Source organism: Theropithecus gelada, chromosome 6, assembly GCF_003255815.1.
Source record: "Theropithecus gelada isolate Dixy chromosome 6, Tgel_1.0, whole genome shotgun sequence".
In the NCBI taxonomy this organism is placed as follows: domain Eukaryota; kingdom Metazoa; phylum Chordata; class Mammalia; order Primates; family Cercopithecidae; genus Theropithecus; species Theropithecus gelada.
Window position 1 is genome coordinate 49,058,703 of NC_037673.1, and position 12,287 is coordinate 49,070,989.

Below are 12,287 nucleotides of genomic sequence, written 5' to 3' on the forward strand. Positions count from 1 at the left end.
GCAGAAACCCATATTGCACAATTTGACCACTTGCTAACCTTCCCCCCATGCTCAAGTGAGTTTCTTCATGACATATGCAGATACTTTACCAAATAAAAACAGGTACTTGTTAGAAATGTTTTTGTTTTCTTTTAACTTTCTTATCTTGCAGAATTTCAGATGTAGACACAACTAGACTGGTTGGTATAACAAACCTCTGTGTATCTATCACACAGCCCCAGTGATTTTCTCTTACCTACAGTTACCACAGAAAGATGTTTCAGACAGTCAGTGATGGCTGTCCCACAACAGTATCACGGAGCTGAAAAACTCCAGCTCCAGTCATCACCTAGTGACTCTGTAGCCATCATGATGTTGTAGCACAAGGCAGTGCTCACATTTTTGTGATGATGCTGCTATAAACAAATCTGTGCTGCCAGTCATATAAAAGCCTGGAACATATGATTATGTACAATATATAATACTTAATAATAAATGACTATTATTAGCTTATTATGTATTTATTATGCCATACTTTTTTTTTTTTTTTTTGAGATAGAGTCTTGCTGTGTTGCCCAGGCTGGATTGCAATGGCAGTCTAGACTCACTGCAACCTCCACCTCATGGGTTCAAGCGATTCCTCTGCCTCAGCCTCCTCAGTAGCTGAGACTATAGGCACATGACACCACACCTGGCTAATTTTTATATTTTTAGTAGAGACGGGGTTTCACCATGTTGGTCAAGCTGGTCTCAAACCCCTGGCCTTGTTATCCACCCAACTCGGCCTTCCAAAGTGCTGGGATTGCAGACGTGAGCCACCGCACCCGGCCTTTTATTATGTTATACTTTTATTGTTGTTTTAGAGTATACTCTTACGTGTGTGTGTGTATATATATATAAAGTTAACTGTAAAACAGTCTCAGTCAGGAGCTTCAGGAGTTATTCCAGAAGGCATTGTCATCATAGGAGATACAGCTCCCTGCAGGTTATTGTCCCCTTCTAGTCACCTCCACAATGTGGAGGCGGAAGATGGTGTTATTGATGATCCTGACCTTGTGAAGGCCTAGGCTGATAAGTGTTTGTGTTTTAGTTTTTAACAAAAAAGTTTAAAAGGTAAAAAAATTAAAAAATTAAGAAATAGAAATAATAGAATCAAGATATAAAGAAAATATGTTTCTAAAGTTGTGCAATTTGTTTTAATGTTTAAATTTTTGTGGGTACATAGTAAGTGTATATATGTATGGGGTACATGGGATGTGTTGATACAGGCACACATGTGAAATAAGCACATCATGGAGAATGGGTATCCATTTCCTCAAGCATTTATCTATTAAGTTGCAAACAATTCAACAGCACGTTTTAAGTTATTTTAAAATTATACAATGTGTTTGTGTTTTAAGCCAGGTGTCATTACAGAGGAGTCAAGAAGGTTAAAATAAACTTTAAAGTTTATAAAGTAAAAGAGTTACAGTAACCTAAGGTTAATTTATTATTGATGAAAGAATTTTTTTTTTTTTTTTTGTAAATTTAGTGAAGTCTGAGTATACAGTATTTTTAAAGCCTACAGTAGTATACAGTAATGTCCTAGGCCTTCACATTCACTAACCACTCACTCTCTGACTTACCCAGAGCAACTTGCAGTCCAGGTCTCACTCTGTTACCTAGACTGGAGTGCAGTTTCTCCCGTTCTGTAGGGGTTGCCTGTACACTCTGATGATAGTTTCTTTTGCTGTGAAGAAACTCTTTATTTAATTAGATCCCATTTGTCCATTTTGGCTTTTGTTGCAATTGCTTTTGGTGTTTTACTCATGAAGTCTTTGCCCATGCCTATGTCCTGAATGGTATTACCTAGGTTTTCTTCTAGGGTTTTTATTGTTTTAGGTCTTACATTTAAGTCTTTAATCCATCTTGAGTTAATTTTTGTAGAAGGTGTAAGGAAGGGGTCCAGTCTTAGTTTTCTGCATATGGCTAGCCAGTTTTCACCATTTATTAAATAGGGAATCCTTTCCCCATTGCTTGTTTGTACCATGTTCATCAAAGATCAGATGGTTGTAGATGTATAGTGTTATTTCTGAGGCCTCTGTTTTGTTTCATTGGTCTATATATCTGTTTTGATACCAGTACCATGCTGTTTTGGTAACTATAGCCTTGTAGTATAGTTTGAAGTCAGGTAGCATGATGCCTCCAGCTTTGTTCTTTATGTTTAGGATTGTCTTGGCTATACAGGCTCTTTTTAGATTCCATATGAATTTTGAAGTAGTTTTTTTCTAATTCTGTGAAGAAAGTCAGTGGTAGCTTGATGGAAATAGCATTGAATCTATAAATTACTTTGGGCAGTATGGCCATTTTCACGATATTGATTCTTCCTATCCATGATCATGGAATGTTTTACCATTTGTTTGTGTCTTCTCTTATTTCCTTGAGCAGTGTTTTGTAGTTCTCCTTGAAGAGGTCTTTCACGGCCCTTATAAGTTGTATTCCTAGGTATTTTATTCTCTTTGTAGCAATTGTGAATGGGAGTTCACCCATGGTTTGACTCTCTGTTTGTCTATGATTGGTATATAGGAATTCTTGTGATTTTTGCACATTGATTTTGTATCCTGGGACTTTGCTGAAGTTGCTTATCAGCTTAAGGAGATTTTGGGCTGAGACGATGAGGTTTTCGAAATATACAAATATATAATCTGCAGACAGAGACAATTTGACTTCTTCTTTTCCTATTCAAATACTCTTTCTTTCTCTTGCCTGACTGCCCTGGCCAGAACTTCCAATACTATGTTGAATAGGTGTGGTGAGAGAGGGCATCCTTGTCTTGTGCTGGTTTTCAAAGGGAATGCTTCCAGCTTTTGCCCATTCAGTATGATATTGGCTGTGGGTTTGTCATAAATAGCTCTTCTTATTTTGAGGTACATTCCTTCAAGACCTAGTTTATTGAGAGTTTTTTAGCATGAAGGTGTGTTGAATTTTGTCAAAGGCCTTTTCTGCATCTATTGAGATAATCATGTGATTTTTGACTTTGGTTCTGTTTATGTTATGGATTACGTTTATTAATTTGTGTATGTTGAGCCAGTCTTGCATCCCAGGGATGAAGCCAACTTGATCGTGGTGGATAAGCTTTTGGATGTGCTGCTGGATTCGGTTTGCCAGTATTTTATTGAAGATTTTCACATAGATGTTCATCGGGGATATTGGCCTGAAATTTTGTTTTTTTGTTGTGTCTTTGCCAGGTTTTGGTATCAGGATGATGCTGGTCTCATAAAATGAGTTATTTAGGGAGGATTTCCTCTTTTTCTATTGTTTGGAATAGTTTCAGAATGAATGATATCAGCTCCTCTTTTTATCTCTGATAGAATATAGCTGTGAATCCTTCTGGTCCTGGATTTTTTTTTTGTTTGATAGGCTATTAACTACTGCCTCAGTTTCAGAACTTTTTATTGGTCTATTCATGGATTCAACTTCTTCTTGGTTTAGACTTGGGAGGGTGTGTGTGTCCAGGAATTTATCCATTTCTTCTAGATTTTCTAGTTTATTTGTGTAGAGGTGTTTATAGTATTCTCTGATGGTAGTTTGTCTTTCTGTGGGATCAGTGGTGATATCCCCTTTATCATTTTTTTTTTTATTGCATCTATTTGATTCTTCTCTCCTTTCTTCCTTTTTTTTCTGACTAGTGGTCTATTTAGTTGATCTTTCCAAAACACCAACTCTTGGATTCATTGATTGTTTGAATGGTTTTTCGTGTCTCTATCTCCTTTAGTTCTGTTCTGATCTTAGTTATTTCTTGTCTTCTGCTAGCTTTTGAATTTGTTTGCTTGCTTTTAATTTCAATGTTAAGGTGTCTCTTTTAGATCTTTCCTGCTTTCTCTTGTGACCATTTAGTGCTATAAATTTCCCGCTAGACATTGCTTTAAATGTGTCCCAGAGATTCTGGTACATGGTGTCTTTTATCATAACAAAGAAAGTTTCTTGATGATAAAGTGTCAGAAATCTAACAGATTCCATAGCTATCTGTTTTAATAATAATAGAGATTAAGAAATGTTTCATTTCAAATTTGTAGATCTTGAGTACAATGACAACTATAAAACTTTTATCAGAATAAATTATAATGAAAATATGACTTTCTATAGATTAGCTACACCATCCATTTTATTATATGAAACAAAAATAAAGATACTACCATTTCCTGTATATTAGTTTCCGTTTTTAAATTATTTTAAATCTCATATATGAAGTTATCTTACTGTGTCTCATTTAAAGGACTGTTTAGATTTTACAAATGTAAACCTGTTTTGTTTGTCATCTTATTCTTTGCTTGCTTTCTTCTTTTAATTTAGCATGGAATTATTGTGTCACATAGTGTATATAACATGATAATATTTGCTTTGTACAGTCAAAAAGGAGCTGAGATATCTAATGTTAAATTGTTGAAATTTAATAGGACAGTGTGTCTAAATTTATATAAAACCTTCAAAAACTGTAATCTTCCCTAACTTCAGACCTATGACTGCATTGGAAAGAACCATCTGTGGGCAATACTTTTTATTTGTGAGTTAATTTACCTTCCAGACTAGACGATTGAACACATTTTATAGGCTAATTTAGTAATTAGTATATAATATAAAATCTTCACTGTCTCCATTGTTTTAAAAACAATTGTAGACCATGAAATATATAACAATTATTTTATTTACATGAACACCTCATAAAACTATTGTTAGTCAAATGTGTACCTGTGTGTGTATGTTTCCCAACAGTAACCTAAAATATATTTGATGATTGATAGAATAAGTTACTCTGTAATTATTTAAGCATTTATAATTTTATCCTATCTTGTTACACTCAACATGATATAACTATTAATCAAAGAATAATGTGGCATATATTGCTATTTCAAAATCTTGTAATTTTGTTTACTGATTATGTTTTCTCAATATATTTTTTATTTCTTTATTATTCTTTTCTTTCTATTCTGTCTTTTATGTTGCTAACAGTTTTTTCTCTCCATAATTTTGCCTTTTAAAATTTATTTTATTGTAGTTACAAATTATTTAACCAATACATGTACCTCATTTCGGCAGAAATTTTTATCTATGTTAGATAAATTTATCTTACAAAGGCAATCTGGCTTACGCATAAGGAGATATACACAGATACTATAATAAGGTATTTGTTTTTCAATTTGGATTGAAATCAAAGAGCATAATTTTATTCAATCCTTTCTGGTGCATATATAGAGCCACCAGTATCTCAAAGAAAAAATGGTAGACATCAATTTAGCTAAGCCAAAGTGTCTTTTTTTAAAAAACAAAAAACATAACTCTATACATTGTAAAATGTATTTTATTTGTATAAATTTAAGGTCTCCAGCTCTATCCACATTGCTGCAGAAGAATTGATTTCATTCTACTATGGCTCTCTCTGTGTGTGTGTGTGTGTGTGTGTGTGTGTGTATCACCTTGCTTTATCCAATCATCCATTGATGAACATTTAAGTTGATTCTATTTCTCTGCTATTACAAATAGTCCTGAAATAAACTTACGAGTGTAAGTGTCTTTTTGATATAATGATTTATTTTCCTTTGGGTAGATACCCAGGAAATTGCTGGAATTGCTAGATGGGATGGTAGTTCTATTTTTAGTTCTTTTTTTTTTTTTTTTAAATCTCCATACTGTGTTTCATAGAAGTTGTAGTAATTTACATTTCTACCAACAGCATACAAGGGTTCCCTTTTCTCTGCATCCTCATCAACATCTGTTTTGTGTGTGTGTGTGTGTGTGTGTGTGTGTGTGTGTTTGCTTATTATTAAATAGCCATTCTCACTGGTGCAAGATAATATCTCATTGTGGTTTAAATTTGCATATATCTGATGATTAATGATGTTGAGCATCTTTTCTTATGCTTCTTGGCCATTTCTTCTTCTTGTATGCCTTATTTTGAATAAAAAAAGTCTGTTCATTTTCTTTTCCTGTTCTTTAATGGGAATATTTGTGCATGAAGGAGCAAAATCACCTGATGACCATTCAACAGGCCCTGGGTACCAATACTCCCTATCTGAGGAATTTAGAAGGAAGCAAAAACAACCTGGTGATCATCAAACAGGCCATCCAGAGGCAAAACTCCTTATCTGGGGAAATTAGAAGTAATTAGACTTCTCTCTTATCTAAAGCAGGCATCTGGTTCCAGATTTCTTTCCCCATCTAAAAATCTGTAAGTAACTAGAATTTCTATACGTCTCTGGAATGCCATGCCAAAACTCATTGTACATCAAGGCACCAAAATCACTAAAAATGTAATCATTTATTATGACCCACATGGCTAAATTACCCTTAAGTGCCCTCTTTAAGGTCCATAAATACCCTGCAGGAAAAAAATCTACCACCATGCGCTCAGTCCTCTCGCTGAGGTGCCTGGCTGCACTTTTCTGCACTAATTTGTTACGATAGCTCTATGTTTTTGATAAAAATATGTTAGCTTATAAATGTCCTAGAATTCAGAAACTTGCACTGCTAGGAGACTACCCAAAGAATTCATAGCCAAAGGATTCCCAGTGCTGAATTTCACAAATGATCAGAACGTGTAATAGTCACAAATCAGACATTTTAAGACGCTTAATTCCAGAAAACCAAGTTTGATATTACCTTTAAAAAAGACCCAAGCAGATTCATAAGGAAAATAAAGAGGGAGTGGGTAATTCCAAAATACTTAAAGTATTAGAAACAGTATAGTTCAGATCTAATCTAGATATTTGAGTTATTCCTCAAATTGCATCAATTAATGTGGGAATATTGATTTTCTTTTTAAAAAACTCTTATCTAGACATTTGCAGAAAATTTTACAAAACTAGATTAATATGATCATATTACACAATTTTGTTGCATTTCTGCCTTCTTTTTAATTATATTCTTCCAGAACAGAATAAACCAAATAATCATCATTTATCTCACTACCATTTGTAATCTCATGTTAATACTCTTCATAATATTTCTCTATGCTTATTTAATGAGAAACACACAAACACAACGTTTTTGTCAATTTACTTTACAAAAATGCGATCATATGTATATACATATTATACATAAATAGTACGTTTTTTTCTCATTCAACAATATCTAATTAAAATCATTGCAAATTAGCTAGCATCTCTGCAATTTATTATTTTTAATGCCAGCATTCTATTCTATAGTGTGAATGTTCTGTATATTTCCTAAATCTTTAAAATTTTGTTTTTTATGTGTGTGTATTCCACTTTTACTTCTACAAATAACAAGTGATACTATCATACATATCCTTGCCAATTGTCCTTGAGTTCCAAAAGTTTTTATTTCTTAGGGATAGAGTCCCAGGAGAAAGATTGCCAGGTCAAGCATTATTTATGTGTTTAATTGCAATATATGTTAACAAATTGGCTTTCATCTCTAACAATTCACACACCTTATAGCAATTTATGAGAATACCCAGTTTCATCACATCTCCGCTGGTAAAACTCTTTGATTTCTCCTAAACCATTCATAAATCAATCTTTAATGTTTCTTTAATTTGTGTTTCTCTGATGGCTATTGTATTCGAATAGCTTTTAATATGTTTGTTGACTGTATTTACTCTTTAGTAAAATCCCTCTTTATTCATTTGTTCATAGTTTATTGGATGCTTTTGTCTTTTCTTTCCAATTTATGAGAGCTATTTGTTTATTACAGAAATTCTTCATATGTTACACTTTTCTCCCTCACATCTATTACCTAAGAACTGGATATGCTAATCTTATTCTGTACCCTACGTAAGTTCTATATACAACTTGTGTGTATTTGTGTATATATATGTATTTTTATATATACATATACATACACATACATACATATATACACATATATTTACATATATAAAAATATATATATACACATTTTAGTTATATGTGCATTTTATAGCATCAGTGCTTCCAGACTTGGTTATAAACATCTAAACATCTCCTTTATCCTTAGATTTTAAAGGAAACTATTAAATTTTCTTGCATTAGTTTCCTACCATTTACATTCTCAATGTGATGGGATCTATTCCTGTATGCTTTCTCTATTCCTAGAGACTAAGGCAGAATCAAATTAAATAATAATGGTAGCTTTATAGTATTATTTGAAAAGGAAAAAACATCATAGTTGTGCTTTCTCTTTACTGCATTGGAAATTATTAGAAAACTTTTTTTAACATGATCTGGAAAAACACGTATCCAATTAAAAATATTGCCATACAAATATGAATTCAATTAAAAATGTTGCCATACAAATATGAATTCAATTGAACTTACAGAATAATATTTGGAGTTTAGTAATTTGTGTGTCTTTACTTCTAAAAGCATGATCTCTCTTTCCATTTGTTGCATATATTTTACTCTTTTTAAAAAGCTTTTTATTATACATTCTCTAATTTTTATTAAAATTATTTCTATACACTTTATAATTTTAGAAATTACTGTAAATAACATTCCCATTTACATTTGTAAGTTTTTTTCTAGAAAGTAGAAAAGATGTTTAGTTTTTATACTTGCATCAAATTAATTTGCATTTTTATCTCTTTAATTTAATAAATTTCCAACTAGCAACTTTTGGGTTTCATCGGATAAATAAATTTATAATTTTTCCTTTATATTTTGCTAGGTATTTCATTTTTCTTATTATATTTGCTAAAACTGAAGGACAATATCAAATGCTAATACTAAGAAAGGGTAACCCTATTTCATTCCTTATTGTTAATTATGGTAATTTAGAGTTTTAGTCTTTGAGTAATTATTTGCAGTGGTTTTCTTTCTTTGACTTTGATAAAGAGAGTTCTATTACCTTGAAGTATTTATCTGTACTTACTATCACCCTCTCATTCAAACTTAATCAAATCAAATTTTTGCCAAAAGCATTCTACCCAGATTGGTTTTGTGAATCAGTAATTTTCCATTGCTAAATCTAATGGTCACTTGTCATTCTTCTTTATACCTATCAAAAATATTTAGATGGTTTCACATTAACCTCCTCTTTACTATACTTTCTTCACTTGGTTTCTAGAAGAACATCCTCCTTATTTTTCTTCTACTTTCTTCTCCTCAGCTTTCTATCCTCATTCCTCTTATTCTCCCCAGACTTTTGATATTGCTATGACTAAGGGCTCAATTCTCAATTCTGTTCTTACTCCCTTGGTGATCATATCCAAATTCATAATTCTAGACACCATCTCTATGCAAAGCACTCCCAATTTTTTATCTATAGCCCAGACCTTTCTCCTAAGCCCTAAGCTCTAGAAGTATGCTTCTAATTGTCTACTTGCATTATAATTTGAATAATAGATACCTTAAGCTCAACACATTCTATAATTAGTAAACCATGATTTTCTTCAAAGTTTATGCACCTATCTACTCTGATACTCTCCTCTTCTGTACTACACATACACAACCTTATATGTAAAATTAATGACATGTTTATAAAATTGGTCAGATACTTTAATAAGAAATGCATATGTTGATGGAATATCTACTGTACTAAAATCATTTCTAAACTTGGTATAATACTATTTCTTTATAAATTTAGGTTACATTCCCCTAAAGCAAAGAAATTTATTTCTTGGTAGGCAATAAAATGTACTCAAACAAAAATATTTGTCACTACATCCTTGTAAACAGTTACCATCACAAAATAATTTTTAAATCGCATTTTAGTGTGCAATTGGAATTCAAAAAACCACAGTGAATACATGTGTGTGTGTTCAGTAAGAGTCATGAAAGTTTTACATTATTTTAAAATATATAATGTTCACAAGAAAGAGTGTAATTGTATTAAACAGTCTTACTAAAAGCACAGAATAGATGAACTCTGGGTATTTAAAGCCTTCAAAAGCAGAGCCAGCATGTCTTACTGGAATAATAGCAAATGGCTTCTTTTCTCTCCAGCTTGCTCAATGTCCTGCATTATGCCAAAGTCATGGTTTCACTCATGTTAACTGCCCTCTCCCAGTTCCTACACATTATTCTGTAGCCTACTTTTCTTACTAAAGAAACCTTCTTTGGCTCTATTACCTGAAATCCCTAAGTCTAATTTTGTACTTTATTGGATTTATGAGCCATAATTTGTTTTCTATTAAATCAATTTTGTAACGTATTAGTCTCATCCCCTGAAACAAATTGTAACTGTGATGATGAGAAATACATCTTCTGTTGCTGACCATTTCCTATAGTACCTCATGTTTTGTAGGATTCATAACTGGCTAACACAGATCACACAAAATTGACTAATTTAAAAAGCAGAATAGTTATAAAAATAAGAAGAAAAACAATGTACACATATTTAAATCCCATTTCCACGTGGAAATTTAAATTTAATAATCCAATTGACAATCTAGGGGACCTGTGAGAGACCCTCGAGGTAGTGGCATCTTCTTCCAGGTACAAGTATAGAATGTATTTAAGACGTATTTTAAAGGTTTCCTCAACGATGTTAAAGTGGATGCAAATATTAAATAAAATCTCTACTTTCATGTGTGTCATTAAGTTCATTTAAAGTTATGTTTTTAGAAAAGCTATTCTACCTTCCACAGAAAAGGTGACATAGTTCATTTGAGAGAGGCAAAAATGTACATCATAAATTTCTTTTGTTTATGGAAATGAGTGGTATTTTTAAAAGTTTGCAATTAGAAGTCTTCTGTCAATATTGCTCAAACTCATATTATTTATTGATTATAGGATTATTTATATGCACGAAGGACAGTCTTTGAGGAATAAGGCAGAGAGTGGAGAAATTATACGATTTTTTACAGAGGTTAAGCAGGTTGAAGCTAGAAGTGGTGAAATTTTGGTCCCAAAAGCTGGAATCTGTAATAGAGGAAACTGACCAAAACAATTCCTATAGAATTTAAGCTGAAAAAATTTAAGCAACACATTTCTGAGTTATAAATTGTGGAATAAACAACTGCTGCTCCAAATCTTCAAAAAAGCCAAAAACAAAAGCCTTATATGTATAGTGGAGGAAAAGAAATGTCAGGTTATGTAGAAATAAAGAGAAATGACTAAATTCCCCATCTGGGTCCACACAGAAAAAAAAAAAAGAGGAAAAGAGAAGGAGAAAAGTGAGAGAGATCAAAATTTCAGGAAGCACATTAACTGTAGACAGAAGTGACTCAGAGAATCTAAGTCCCTTGATTTCATAGGTACCTTGGGAAGGGCTTCTTTCCATGAATCAAGAGATAGATGCCTGTAAGCAATTTCCTCTAAATCTTAAAGGAATAGTTGACCTCAGCTGATATTATCTAGGTTACAAAAAATACTCATGAGAATTTATGGAGGCAAAAACTTGGGTAGGTGATATTTAAAAGTATAAGAGTCTACTATGAACTTCTGATCTAGAAAGAAATGTAACGTCCACAGAAACCATCATGGCGGTAATAAAAATAGGCATCACAAAATCCATGAGAGTAAGAACTTTTACTTACCTTCTAATAGTATTTTCATTCAGGTTATACTTGATTAAAAATTAGTAAATACATAGCGTGTGATATAGTTTTGTTGTGTCCCCACCCAAATCTCATCTTGAGTTCCCATATGTTGTGGGAGGGACCTGGTATGTCTTTATCAGCAGCATGAAAATGGACTAATTCAGCATGTTAAAGTACAAAAATACTCAAAATCGGATTTGACTGGGGTGGAAAAAGGACTTACGGGTTATAGCTACATACTTTTCTAAATTGATATGCTTTAAATTTTTGGTTTCCATACAAAAACTTAGGAAATACCTGAAGTTGCATACGTGAGTAATAAAGTTTGTTTCAATAAATGATGCTGTTATCATAAACCCATTTCTGGTCAGTTGTTTTCATGTTGACCACATTTTTCTAATGGAATGTTAACAACATTCCATTGCATGTAATAATTATGTAATAATAATAATGTTTACTAAATAGTCCTTGAGATGTTTCATGTATTTCACCTCATTTATTTCTTACAATAACGTTATAGGTTATTACTAATAACACTAATATTATATTATACTTAATATTATAATTCCCATTTTATATTTGAGGAAATTGAGATATTCAAATATTACATGATTTCGCTACATTTTCACCGTAGGTTGGCTGATTCTAAGGCCTATACTGTTTTATATTGTTAACAATTATGTTTGTTTTTGTTCAATGTCTAATATAATAACATGTTCAGGCATTAAATTAAATTACTATTTTCTTCTATAACTAATATTGCTGCTGATTATGATGATTACACTGATGATCTGGGAAGGATTTTGCCAAATAGCTTGAGAGTAAGTCCAAAGCAAATTACATTTTGGCC